This window comes from Taudactylus pleione, unplaced genomic scaffold (assembly GCF_031769625.1).
Source record: "Taudactylus pleione unplaced genomic scaffold, aTauple2 ptg000085l, whole genome shotgun sequence".
Lineage (NCBI taxonomy): Eukaryota > Metazoa > Chordata > Amphibia > Anura > Myobatrachidae > Taudactylus > Taudactylus pleione.
In genome coordinates, this window is record NW_028284487.1 from 1,725,546 (window position 1) to 1,740,036 (window position 14,491).

Sequence of the window (14,491 nt, forward strand, 5' to 3'; positions counted from 1 at the left end):
ACATGGATTAAAGGGGAAGAAAAAGTTTTGTGACATAAATGGAAAAGAATATAAAGTTAAAGGTTTTAGTAACTGTAAATTTATTAATCCTACCTACTTCTGAAGCATCAGTTTGCACAACAAACTCCCTGTCAAAATCAGCGGTCATCAGAACTGGTTGGGAACACAATGCTATTTTCAACTCCTGAAAAGCCTTCGTTGCTTCAGGAAAAATTGGGTATAAAACTCCTATAATACCCAGTAATCCCTAAGAAGGCTCTCACCTGCTTCTTATTCAGGGGTCGTGGCCAGTTTTGTATTGCCTCAATCTAATACCCCTTTTCCACCAAAATTCCGAGTCTGACCCGGAGTTGGAACAGGGTTCCTATCTGGATCAGATCCGGAATTTAGCCGGCACCGACTCAGGATATTCCTGAGTCGGCGCCGCTCACACCGGAGTCGGGTCTGCATAGACCCGGCTTTCCTGGCGTGAAAGTGGACGCTTGGAGATAACGTCATCTCCAAGCGCCACTGAAGCCGGACCAATCGGCCGGCTTGCAGCGCACTCCAGGTCACCGTGACCCGGAGTGCGCTGTTCTCACAGCAGGGTTTCACGGGCTACACCCGTGTTAAACCCTGCTATTTACCTGGGTTGGATTGCCGGGTCACTCGACCCGGCGATCCAACCCTCTCCCCTTTTACACCAGGGAGCTGCCTGGATTAACCCTGCAATAACCCGGGTTTTAGCTCCGGTGTAAAAGGGGTATTATTAAGCTGTGGCTTTATCAAACCTCTGCCAATGGTGTATCCAAGATACTTTACTTCTTCCATCCCTAGACAACACTTTTTTGGGTTGGCTGTCGAACCTGCGTTATAGATGGAGTCCAACACTGCTTGTACTCTGGGCAAGTGAGACTGCCAATCAGGACTATGAATGACCACATCATCTAGATAAGCAGCAGCATACTGTCTATGGGGCCTTAGAATCCTGTCCATCATTCTTTGAAAGGTAGCAGGTGCTCTATGTAGCCCAAAGGGCAACATCTTGTATTGAAACAACCCCTGGAGAAAAAGCTGTCTTTTCTTTGGTATTCTCAGTTAACGGCACTTGCCTTTGGTTAAGTCAAGAGTGGTTAAATATTTGGCTGTTCCTAGCCTTTCAATTAATTCATCCACCCTAGGCATTGGGTAGGCATCGAACTTTGACACACTGTTCAATTTCCGGAAGTCATTGCAGAAACGCACACTCCCGTCGGGCTTTGGAATAAGAACAATGGGACTTGACCACTCACTATGCGATTCTTCAATTACATCCAACTCTAAATTTTTTTTAATTTCTTTCGACACTGAAATTTCTTTCGACACTGATTCTCTTTGGGCTTCTGGTAACCTGTAGGGCTTTAGGTTAACCATAACCCCTGGGTCAGTGATTATGTCATTTTTAATGACCGTGGTTTTTCCTGGAATGTCAGAAAAAGGCACCCTATTTCTGATCAGAAATTCCTTAACTTCCTGCTGTTGAACTGCTGACAGGGTTTTTGCCACTGTCACTTTGGGAACCAAGGGCCCTGGGTTTACTGGAGGGGCTCGGACAGTTGCCAGAGCTGCTCTATCCTTCCAGGGTTTTATAAGATTTATATGATATATCTGTACTGGCTTTCTTTTCTCTGGCTGGTAGACTTTGTAATTAACCTGCTCCACTTTTTCTAAAATTTCAAAGGGTCCTTGCCACTTAGCCAAAAGTTTACTTTCTACTGTGGGAACCAACACCAACACTCTGGGCCTGATTCAGAGCCGGACGCTCTGACAGCACTCGCTCTGAATCAGGGCCGTCCTTCTGTTTTTTTAGAGCGGCCTCCTGGCCGCTCGCATAGCTGTGGGTGACCACCCACAGCTATAGTGAGCGGCCAGGAAGATGGTCGCAATGGTTAAGACCATCGCGACCATCGGGCTTGCGATGAGACCCTTGAGTGCTTTTGGCTCAAACAGAGCCGAAAGCACTCCCACTGACATCACTTGTGATGTCAGTAGGGCCGGCCCCAGACGGTAGGCATTCCCATGGGAATGCCTCCGTTTGGGCAGCCACTCCCCTGGCCGCCCACCAAAGGGGGCATGCTGTCACTCAACATTGACAGTAGGCCCCCTTTGGTACGAGACCCGGAGCGACTGTTTGCCCGTCGTTATCCGGGTCTCGCGCATGCGCACAACGGAGCCGGCTCCGTCGTGGGCATGCGCACTGGGCCACCATCGGCCTGCTTGCGAGCGCTCAGCACTCGCGAGCGGGTCTGAATCAGGCCCTCTGTCCCCGGGAGCAAAGACACATAACTGAGCATTGTGGTTGTATACCCTCTGCTATACCTGTTGGGCCCGTTCCAAGTGCTCTCTCACTATTGGCACCACAGCAACAATTCTTTCTTGCATTTGGGAAACATGCTCAATAACGGTTTTATACGGACGTCTCTTTGGCAATGTCTAGTAACCCCCTTGGGTGTCTCCCATATAACAAATCGAAAGGTGAAAACCCGGTGGAGGATTGATGAACCTCTCTTATGGCCAACAACAATAAGGCAAAAAGTAATCCCAACCTCTACCATCTTTGTCGACTACTTTTCTTAGCATATGTTTTAACGTCTTGTTAAACCTCTCGACTAACCCATTGGTTTGGGGGTGATAGACTGAAGTCCTTATCTGTTCGATTTTGAACAGGCCGCACAACTCTTTCATGACTTTTGACATAAATGGGGTACCTTGGTCAGTCAGTATTTCCTTGGGTATTCCCAACCTGCTAAAGACATGGACTAACTCTCTAGTAATGGTCTTGGTTGACGTATTGCGCAATGGTATCGATTCCGGGTACCTGGTAGCGTAATCCATTATCGCCAGAATATATTGATGGCCCCGGGCAGACTTCATTAAGGGTCCAACCAAATCCATAGCTATTCTTTCAAATGGCAGCTCAATAATGGGTAATGGGACTAGTGGACTTTTAAAATGTGGTCTTGGAGCATGATACTGACATTCAGGGCAGGATGCACAATAGTCAGATACCTCTTTATGGACCCCAGGCCAGAAAAACCTCTGCAAAATTTGTTCAGTGGTTTTCTCTACCCCTAGGTGACCTGCCGTTATATGACCATAAGCCAGATCTAACACTGTTCTTCTGTATGCTTTGGGAACTATTAATTGTTCCACAATATCTTCCCCTTTCTTAGTCACCTGATACAAAAATCCCAACATACTGCAATGTGAGGATATGACAAAGGACTATCGGGGTCTAGGGGTTTACCATCAAACACTTTGACATTCTCCCTGGCTCTCTTCTGACCTCTAAATCTGGCAGACGATCAACTGGCTCAACAACACTTCCCACCTCAGTGGGAGGCACATCAGTTGGCATGCCACCATCACGCTCCGCATTCTCTAGTTCGCCAATCATGCTAGAAAAAGGGAACATCTCTGACTCTGAAGAAACTTCCTCTGCTACTACACCAGTAACCTTCTCGAATGGGTCAGGGTGATTCACCTCTGTGCAAAATTGGCTTTCCCACAACTTCCAGAAGTGAGCAAAATCTCTCCCCAATATTGCATCATACAATAAGCCATGTACCAAAGCCACAGAGACTATCGCAGAACCACATGGTGTCTCGATGGCCAGAAAAACCTCTGCAAAATTTGCTCAGTGGTTTTCTCTACCCCTAGGTGACCTGCCGTTATATGACCATAAGCCAGATATAACACTATTCTTCTGTATGCTTTGGGAACTATTAATTGTTCCACAATATCTTCCCCTTTCTTAGTCACCTGATACAAAAAATCCCGACATACTGCCATGTGAGGATATGACAAAGAACTATCGGGGTCTAGGGGTTTACCATCAATCACTTTGACATTCTCCCTGGCTCTCTTCTGACCTCTAAATCTGGCAGATTTAGAGGTCACTTCAGCAGTAATATAATACCTAGTATCCCTATGTATGCAGGTCATACCAACAGTTTTCCCCTTAAGCTTCAAGGGGTTCACCAGTTCAGCTTTCATAAGTGTAACCAGGCTACCATAATCTAACAGAGCCTCTACTCGGTTGCCTTCTACAGTGAGTGTAGAAGGCTTATCTGTCTCAGCCTGCCGGTCAGCAGTATAGGCTGGCTGTGCAAAGAAAGTCATCCTGCGGTTGATATGAGCAGTATCACATTGCATAGGGTCAGAGGTAAGTGAACAATTAGCCGCAATATGGCCAAAACCACCACATCGGAAACACTGAATCACATTATAATCTAGTCTTTTATGGGGTAGGAACCTTCCTGGCCTGGCTGGCCTATCTCCAGGTTCCACACCCTCAGTCTTAAGTACATTCCATCGCCCAGCACCCTTCTCCCCTGGAACAGTCTTACCAGTGTCGATGGAAGTTCACCGACGCGCCATCGGGGCTCGGTGGGGCAGACTCAACAGCTCCTCAGCCGCCACGTACCTCTCTACCATTTGACTAACTGGTCTGCGGACTTATGGTCTGCTTGGCTCACCCACTTGTGCAGAGATGCAGGTAGCGATCGCAGATACCGGTCCATCACGACTCTTTCCACGATCTGTGATCCTGTCAGCGTCTCGGGCTGTAGCCATTTTGTGGTTAGATGGACCTGGTCATGCATCTGTGAGCGTGGATGCTTTTCCATTTGGCACTCCCAGCGGTGGACTCGTTGGGCACGAACAAATGAGGTGACCCCCAAGCGAGTTAGGATCTCCTGTTTTAGCTTTCCATAGTCCTTTGCATCAGCCAGGCACAAATCATAGTAGGCCTTTTGTGGTTCTCCAGACAGGAAGGGTGCCACAAGACTTGCCCACTGTTCCTTGGGCCAACTTTCCCTTTCTGCGGTTCTCTCAGATGCCGTGAGATACGACTCCACATCATCACTTGGAGTTATCGTCTGTAAAAAATGACTGGTGCGTATGGAGCGAGTGTGGGTTGGAGGGTCAGTGGATGCATCTCCAGACTGGGCTACGAGGTGTTGTACTACCTCTTTTAAGACCTGGCGGGTATCCTCGAGGGTGACTTGTTGTTGCCTCTGGGCTGACTCCAAGGCCAACAGTTGCACATTGGTGGATTCCTGTTAAGCTCTGGTAGCTTCCTGCTGAAGTTTATTCGTTTCATGCTGAGCTGCCGTAGCTTGGAGCAAGGCCTTAACAATGTCCCCCATGTTGTCTTTAGGTGCGGGATGGAAGCTGAACCTGGCTTCTCTAAAAATCTGCTGATGCCACTTTCATGGATTCCACAATTACATGTCTGTTCCTTTAAATTTTAAAGGATTTTTTTTTCCCTTGCTGCACTTTCAGTGTGTGATTGCCCGCATTCTCCACCAAATGTGACACAGGGGGATAGGGGTCCCACTCCTGGGGTAGATGGACTCCCTGTTTACACACACCACAGCCGGAGAAACGGGACACAATTCTGGGGTTCTCGTGCTAGCTGGTCGGAGCCAGTTTTTACTGTACCGGGTACATAAATAAAACAAAACACAAACAAAATCCTAGCCCATTTGGGCTCTAACTAGACAGTAGTTTCCCTCACTATCAGAAAACTATAAACAAGGTCACGTCCACAGTACTTACAGGTCTGTATCAAAACAATGTCTCAGAGCAAGCTAGGCTGCGGGCCTGCTCTCCCAGGGGTGAGACACAGCCAGAACTAAATCCAGCTTATAACAGCCATTTCCAGGTGCAAGCCCTAATGAGCCTGCTACCAGGCTGAAAGGCCCAACACCTGGAGTGGCCTGTGGATGGAGCCCACCCTCTCCTCACATCCACACTCCCAGAACCCATTCAAGCTTTTCACCACAGCCGACATTCCAATCTGTTCAGCAGAACAGACTTTTCTTGGGGGTTTAAAAGACATGTGAGAAATCTGGGACACACATATATGCCATCCACAACTTTTCCAGTGCTTCTATCACAATATATATATTCTTTTTAACACAAAACTTATCCGCCACTCCACCTGTGCAAAGTCATTTTCACCTGAGGGGCTAAATGAGTACAGGGGGGGAGCATGCGGAAGTTTTGCCTAGGGTGCATAGAAGTCTAGTACTGGCCCTGGGAGAGACATGGCTGACTTCTCAGCAGAAGCGCTGCCTGTTCTCCTGGGGCACGCATTTTTTTCACTCTCTCATCCCGTATGATGCTAGACAGGGGAAAGTAGAAGGGACTTAGCGTCTCCCTCTCCCTGGGTCTTACTTTTCCACCTGGTATATTACCTTTTTTTTTACTCCATCACAGCAGTCCTACCTATTGAATTTAGGATATGAGATCAATCTATACATCTTGTACCAAACAGGGCTATGAATGTGAACTTATACGACAACCAGGGCCAGATTATAGGGGGTGCGACAGGGGTCGTCCCTGGGCCCCCACACCTAAAGGGCCCCCACACAGCAGCAGCAGCTGCACAAGATCAGGCACAGTTATTAAGCCCCGCCCACCCCACGGCAAAATGCTGTGATTCGCGGGTCAATCAGCTGGAGGCGGAGCCAGTATGATGCATTTCCATTACAATTGTGTCATTTAGCTCCACCCCTTTCCGATTGACCTGCGAATCACGGCCAAAGCTGCGAGATCGCGGAGCTTAATAACATGATGCCTTCCTGCCTGGTCCCCTCCCCATCTTACAACATGCAGTGCAGATGGTGCAAGGTAAGTGTGTGAAATGTGTGTGTGTGTGACTTGTGTGTGTGTGTAATGTACAGTATGTGTGACCCATACATGTGTGGTGTATATATGTGTTTTTCTATGTGAATGTATGTATGTGTGTAAGTATATAAATATATGTGTGTGGTGTATGTGTATATATAAATGTATACAATTATATTGATAGGGGCCCCCTCAAACCTTAATCCGGCCCTGACGACAACTACTCCATGCTATTATTTTGCCCTCTGATTTGATCTGAGAAACAACATACACTCACTCTATTACCAATATCATTAAGAATGAATACTCTGTATCATCACTTTCATAATGGTTGACCCTATGCGTAATTTATGTGATGTGGATTATATACTGAGTAGAGATTGAAAACTTTACCTGTTATCACATGCTTTTGTTCTGGGCTATAAAATATTTAATATACTGTAAAGTCATTTTTTTTAACTATATATCCTGAATGCCTGACATTCTGCATATTAATCTTGCTGAATAGGAATTTTATGATACTGCTATTTCCCAAGATTTTTCCACCAGCATTCCGGTATTAGTTCAGATTTGAATATCAATCACCTTATATGCAAATTACTTATTCTCTAGTCTTTTCTCATATTGGTTATTGGGTGTTTACCCCTGATGATTATTGACCTTAGATTTGTGTTTCAGGGACAGGGATCAAGCAAGAAATTTTCGCCTACAAATACTTGCATCTGAGCAACTATTATATAATTAAAATATTCACCTGTTTTTTGATTAAATATCTAATTACTTGTATGTAATTAGACAAAAATTGTTTGTCACAGTTATGTACTTTTTGTAATTTTTCATTAATTCTTTGAATATATCCCAATAGTTTAGGGCTCTCTATTAAAAGTTACATTTTATATCTTTCTATATCATCAGTACTACCTCAATATTTTTCTAGTCAAGAGCGCCCCAATAAAGGCTTAATTTGTCCTTTTTTGCTCTCTGCAAAAAAAACATATACATGTGTACAACACAAATTCTTTGGGAGCACCACCAACCAAGGGTCATCTAGTATACAACTCAAGATAGACTATTATGTTGGTTTTTGATAGGCCACTTTTCTAAATATCATTTACAGTAATACAACAAATAACTGGTGCAGACTCAATATCCAAATTACCACAAGATCTAAAGAGAGAAAGTGAGGGAGCCAGGAAGCAAAGTTGTGAATGAATTTGGAAAGAGGGCCAAGGGGATGGTTTACGACAGCTACTCGGAGTTGTGCTGGTTGGAAGAGGCGTATGGCATGAACCTCAAATGTAGAGAATGTAAGGGACGGTCCTGAGGGTATGAGTTGAAAGGAGCAAACGGATAGGACCCCAACACCACTACTATGGCAACCCCTGGGACAGGGTGTGCAAGAGAATGTGAGGCCACAAGAGGATAGAGCTGCAGAAGAAGTGGTGTCAGAGAGGAAAATCCAGGTTTCAGTAATGACTTGGAGATGAAAAGGTCATGAGTTGGGACCAGTCTATTACAGACACATCTTGCATTTCAGAGGGCACAAGACAGAGGAGCGGAGTTAGTGGGAGAGATGTGAATTAGATTATTAGGGTTGCTAAAGTATTGAAGTGAGAATAAGTTGGAAGGCAGGGTTGAAGAGAGTGTTGGGATGGTGCGGGCACCTGAGCTAGGAAGGGAACCTGTAGGAAGTGGGTAGGGAGGGAGTTTAGTATGATGCGGATTGAGGTGGGGTGTGGTGACATGGAGATCAGGATGGCTGCAGGGCTTACACTGTGGGGGAGAAGAGAAAGTGGAGTAGTAGCTAGTCATGTTTTATATCACATTGAAGCATGATATGTTCTGAAAAATAAAATGTTCTTTTGAAAATATGTTATTCCTAGTCTGAGAAAATGTGATTTTTATGCTCACAAGTGCCAAAGTTTGTGGGTCTTTTAAATTTTCAAACCCTTATTATTCAAAAACTACAAGATAAAAACATAACATTTTTGATTTGTAGGCAGTTTTGAAGTCTCATTTATTATACAGAATGCAATAAAAATTGGGAAACCTAAGGTAAAAAATTAACTAAGAATTGGATGTTGATGTAGAATGACATGTACAACTTTACACAGTAAAATAGCACTCATCTTGCAGGGAAAAACCCAGAAAATTGTGTTTATGTCTAGCTATGCTTGAGGCCCTTTGTATTGATCCAGTGATAGCCTGTAAATTTTAGTAAATGATCTTATCTTTCTGTCCCTTTCAGTTCTTAAAGCACACATCCACTTGCACACCAAAAAACGACTGCACGATTACGACATTGTAATCGTGCAGTCGTTTGACAGTCTGCGATGTGCCTACACCAAACGAGCAGTCAGTCGTTCAGTGTAGGCACATCAATCATCCACTAACATGCTCAACCTGACGTTATCGTCAGGTTGTTCAGCATGTTCGGCCGATGATTGATGTCAGAAACGAGCAGCGGGAGCGCAGATCGCTGGTCGTTTCCGACATGAATGTGCCCGATTTATGCACGATTCTTGAGCGATTGAACGATGTTATCATTCAATTGCTCATGGAAATCGGCAAGTGGATGTGCGCCATTACTCTGTAATGGATGAAGCTGTAATCAGCTGAAGGCGATTGGTTGTCTTGTGCAACCAAAACATGTGGGACGAAATACAAAGACAAGCGTACCTACACATCCTCCTGTATTAGCTCCTTGTATCTGTTTGTTAAAATTATAACATTCTTAAAAATGTTAATGCCCTTATATATACCATTTTTTTTCAAATTCTTTATTTTGAATGGTCAGTCATAACAGAAAAATAAACTTCAAAACCATGTCATTGACAGCAGAACAAAAAACAATACAAATATCAAATATCTCTGCACAATCAAAAATAAAATCAATTAGAGAAAAAGAAAAAAAAACAAGATATAATACAATCTGTGAATAGTGACATCGGATATAAATTGATAACCAAATTATTAATACAAATAAGCACTTGGATAAGAAACATCGATCTCAACATAGAAGTCATGGGGGGGATAAGTGGAGGGAAAGGAAGGAGTCGGGGAGGGAAAGGGAAGGGGAAAATGACCACATGAATAAATGGAATAAAAAATATCAGGTTTAACTGAGAGAAATAAAAGGTAAATATGTAATATCGATGGAAAGAAAAAAAAAAAAGAGTGAGGCGAAGGAGTCCGCAGCTACCACCCATGGGTCTCCGCAAGTGCTCAACCCTCAGAAAAAGATGGGGGCTGAGGTCTATGTTCAGCAGAAAGCCAGGGACCCCATACTTGGGTAAATATGTGTCCTCTATCATGGAGGTAATAGGTTATCTCCTCCAGAGCAGCTATATGCCAAATCTGTTGTTTAAGCGCAGGAAGAGACAGTGGGGAAGTATTCTTCCAATTAAGGGCTATCAGGGACTTGGCCGCCGATATAATATGCATAAGTAATTTCTTTGAAAATGTATGAAGATTTGGGGGTGAGCAACATAACAAAAACACCCAAGGGTCCTTTGTTACTGGGGATAATATTTGGACATGTCCACCAGATATGTAGCATAGTGCCTCTATGGCCACAACCTCGCCAACAGTCAGGTGACGAGGAGGGAAACATCTTATGGAGTCGCATAGGAGTATAATACCATCGATAGTAGATTTTATATGAGGTTTCTTTAATTTTAGTGGAGATGGAGCATTTAGCGATACCGAGTCGGACTTCTTTCCATGTTTCCTCCTCCTCCGGAGGGCCTAGATCTCTCTCCCATTCAGTCTCATGAGATCTTGTAGGGGGGAGGGTTACATCAAGGAAGATAGAATAAAGTTGCGAAATCAAGCCTTTGGTTAGGGGACGATATTTACATAGGTGTTCAAAGGGCATAAGTTCCCTAAGTACCGATGTAGAAGGTAAAGAGCGCAAAAAATGGCTAATTTGAAAAAATTCAAAGGGGTTCAGTATTTGGGATGGGCATTGTAGGTGAAGTTCTGATAGGGACAACCATTGGCCCTGAGTGGAGAAATCTACAGGGAACCTAAGGCCCACTTTAGACCACGAGTGTGCTTTTTTGGTGGAGGAGTCAGGGGGAAATAAGGGACTGAACCAAATGGGAGTTAGGGGGGAAATTGGGGAGGTGAATGTCAATCCCAAAGGGAAATATTAAATATAAGGGCATGGAGTTGCTTAAAGGTGACAGGGCGTTGTGCGGGGGACAGGCCCCCTATGGAGGTTAAGTCAGGAAGGGCAACGTGGGCAGCTTCTAGGTCTAGCCAGGAAATGTACCCTGGAGGCGAAAAAGAGGTGACAATTTGCGAGAAATGGGAGGCTAGGCAATAAAGTTTTATATCTGGGAGGCCTCTGCCACCAGCATCAACCGGTCTCTTCAAGACATTGGCCGAAATTCGGGGGGGGTCTGTGGTTCCAGATAAAGTGGACCAAAGCCCTCTGAATATCTCGGAGAAGAGTGGCTGGTACAGCAACAGGAAGTGTTTGGAACAGATAAAGCCATTTGGGTATGATATTCATTTTAATCGATATGATCCTGCCCAGCCAAGAAATAATGAGACGATTCCAAGAGTTTAGGTCAGCTTGCATTTTGGAAAAAAGAGGTGGGAAGTTCTCATAATAGAGAAGATCATAACGGGAAGTGAGGTAAATCCCCAAATATCGGATCCGTTTGGATTGCCATTTAAACTTGAAGGAGGTCTGAAGAGCCTCAGTGATTGGAGGGGGTACGTGAAGTAGCATGGCTTCTGATTTTGAATAATTAAGTTTATAATTAGAAATAGCACTATAGGATCGCAGAACAGTAAAAAGGTTAGGAACGGAGATCAGTGGCTGGGTTAGGGAAAGCAGGATATCGTCCGCAAAGAGAGAAATCTTGGAATGAGTGCGCCCCACCTGCACCCCCCCATATATCCGGGTGGGATCTGATCTGAGAGGCAAGCGGTTCTATCACAAGGGCAAAAGTAAGGGGGGTAGGGGGCAGCCCTGCCGGGTACCATTGGTAATGGAAAATGAATTAGAGGGGATACCATTGATAAGAACTGTAGCAGAGGGAGCAGAATACAAAGCTAATACTCCCGTGAGAAAATCGCCCGTGAAGCCAAACGCCTCAAGGGCGGCCCTCATGAAACCCCAGGAGATCCTATCAAATGCCTTTTTGGCATTGAGAGAAAGCATAATAGTAGGGGATCTCCTGGAGTTCCTTATATGGATAAGGTCAATGGCACGTCTAGTGTTGTCCCTAGCTTGATGACCAGGGACAAACCCGACCTGGTCGTAATGGATCAGGGAGGGAAGGAGGGTGTTCAATCGAGTTGCCAGAATCTTAGCGTATATCTTTAGGTCTAGATTAAGGACGGAGAAGGGTCTATAGCTGGCACAATTAAGCAGGTCTTTGCCCTCCTTGGGGATCACAATTATTCTGGCTTCTAGCATTTCAGTAGGGAAATCGGTACCTCGGAGAGCATCATTAAAGAGGGTGTGCAGGTGGGGGGCAAGCAGATCCAAGAAGCTCTTATAATATGCTGCCGTGAAGCCGTCTGGGCCGGGGGATTTGCCAGATTTTTGGGAACGTATAGCTTGTTCAATCTCATCAGATGAGATCTCAGCATTAAGATGCTCAAGAGCACTAGTGGACAAGCGTGGTAATTGGGATTTAGCAAGAAAGTCAGAGATTAACTGGGAAGTAGAGATGGTTGGTGTTGTACCTGAGGGGGCTGCGAGGTTGTAGAGATTTGAGTAGTAGGATTGGAAAGCAGTTCGAATATTTACTGGGTCGTGAATCAACTGACCGTGGGAGTTACGTATAGAAATTGTATTTTTGTGGGTTCTAGCCGTACGAAGACGAGCCGCAAGAATTTTATCTGCTTTATCTCCCTTCGCATAAAAGGTCTGGCGAAGCCATCGAGGGCGTTTGGCTTCCTGTACAGAGAGGAGATCAAGTTTGGACCTGGTCTCCTGGAGGGCAGTTAAATTTGCAGGAGTGGGGGCGGATTTTTGCATAGATTCTAGGGTGTGTAGTTGAATAGAGAGTTCATTGATCCGAGTAAGGGATTCTTTTTTTTCCCTAGAAGCTATGTTGATCAGGTGTCCTCGTAGCACTGCTTTATGTGCCGTCCAAAGAGTAGTTCTAGAAATATCCGGGTGATCATTGAGGGCAAAATAATCTTTAATATGAGATTTAATAGAAGAGACTATATCTGGGTTATGGAGTATAGAGTCATTAAGACGCTAGGTCGTGGGATGAGGACGGGGTAATAAAGCGGAAATATCAATAGAAATGGGAGCGTGGTCAGACCAAATAAGAGGGTGAACCTGGGCTGAATGAAGATGTAAGGTAAAATCGTGGCTGAGCAGAATCATATCAATACGGGAATATGAATTGTGTGGGTGGGAATAGAACGTATACTCACGGGTGGATGGTTCCTTGATTCTCCAGGAATCGTAAAGAAGCTGAGATCTCATGTCATACTATGCCAGGTAATGTAAGGAAAGCCAGGGTGAGCAGTCTGGGGGCCAGGGCTGTCACGGACCTCCGGCCGATCTCTCCAGATAGGCCAATCTGAGAATCGCTGCCCATGACTTTTACAAGTTAACTCAACACGCGTGGTTAAATAAACCTGAAAGCTGCCACCGGAAAAAGTAACTTTAATGCTTCAGCATAAGGTGAGCTTTTGCTCTCACCTGCATACACACTTAGAGAAATAGGTAACGTGAGCCAAGTTTAGGCCTTGGGTCATAAAAACACAGTTCCAGAACTAGAATTAATGTTTTAATTAAAGAATACCTTCAAAGTTTAGTTACAAAAAGTTACAAGATTATAATAATATTAAATAAAAGGTTGCACACAAGTTACTTACAATTTCAGAAATAAAATAAAAGGGAAGAAACAAACCACACCTTTGTCTTAAGTGATTTGGGGGACGTGGGCAGTCCCTAATGATGAACTCCGATTCAATCTGTACCACACGATAGCCCCTCAGAAATTAACGCTGACCAAGATGTCAGTTACAGTTTTATGCCTGTTTCTCCAGGTAGCTCTGGGTCACTCCCCTCCCTTGGGGTAGTTTAACCCTTCCATTGCTTAGGTGACTGAAACACAGGGTTTCTTGGTCACTTGAGCAGGGGTTAGTTCATTTAATTAAACATTGCTCACTCCATCCTGTTTGGAGTTCAGAGATTAGGCATGTGTCCACAGAACTGGACACTTCTTACAGATGGCTAGTGGAAAGATTTGACACCTGGCTGATCGGTCTGTCTCTCCTTGGCCTGTAAGCCTGACCCCCTGTGGGGTTATAACCAAACTCCACTCTTTGATCCCTGCTTCAAATGAGGAAACCACAGAAATGAACAACTTATACCCTGAGCCTAGGGCAATAAGTAAACACTAGCCAGGCCATTACCTCTCAGCTATACAATTTGAAAAACATTTCTCCTACAGTCTTTGCTCTGGCAATTGAATTGACAATCATAAGGATACACAGGTGGCACATAAACAAGAGGCATGATTTAAGAGGGCTCTGAGAGGGGAATGACAGGGCTCAGAGGCAATAAAATGAGAAATAAAATGGTTGTAACCCTCATTGGTGTATCTAAAATTGGTACAGGGTGTGCAGTTCACACTCTGCACCCATAATTATACTTACCTCTCTGGAGTCCCGTGTCAGTCAGTACAGCAGAAATCACTGGGAAAATAGTGTGGCTGTCATTTTACCAGAGTTTTACACATGCACAATAGAGAAGTCTCCTGAAATGTGGCACAGGCACCATGGTTGGCTGTATTTCCCCTTCGCGCTAGGGACCTGGAAGTGACGTGAGGGCGGAAGTGCAGTTCCTGCC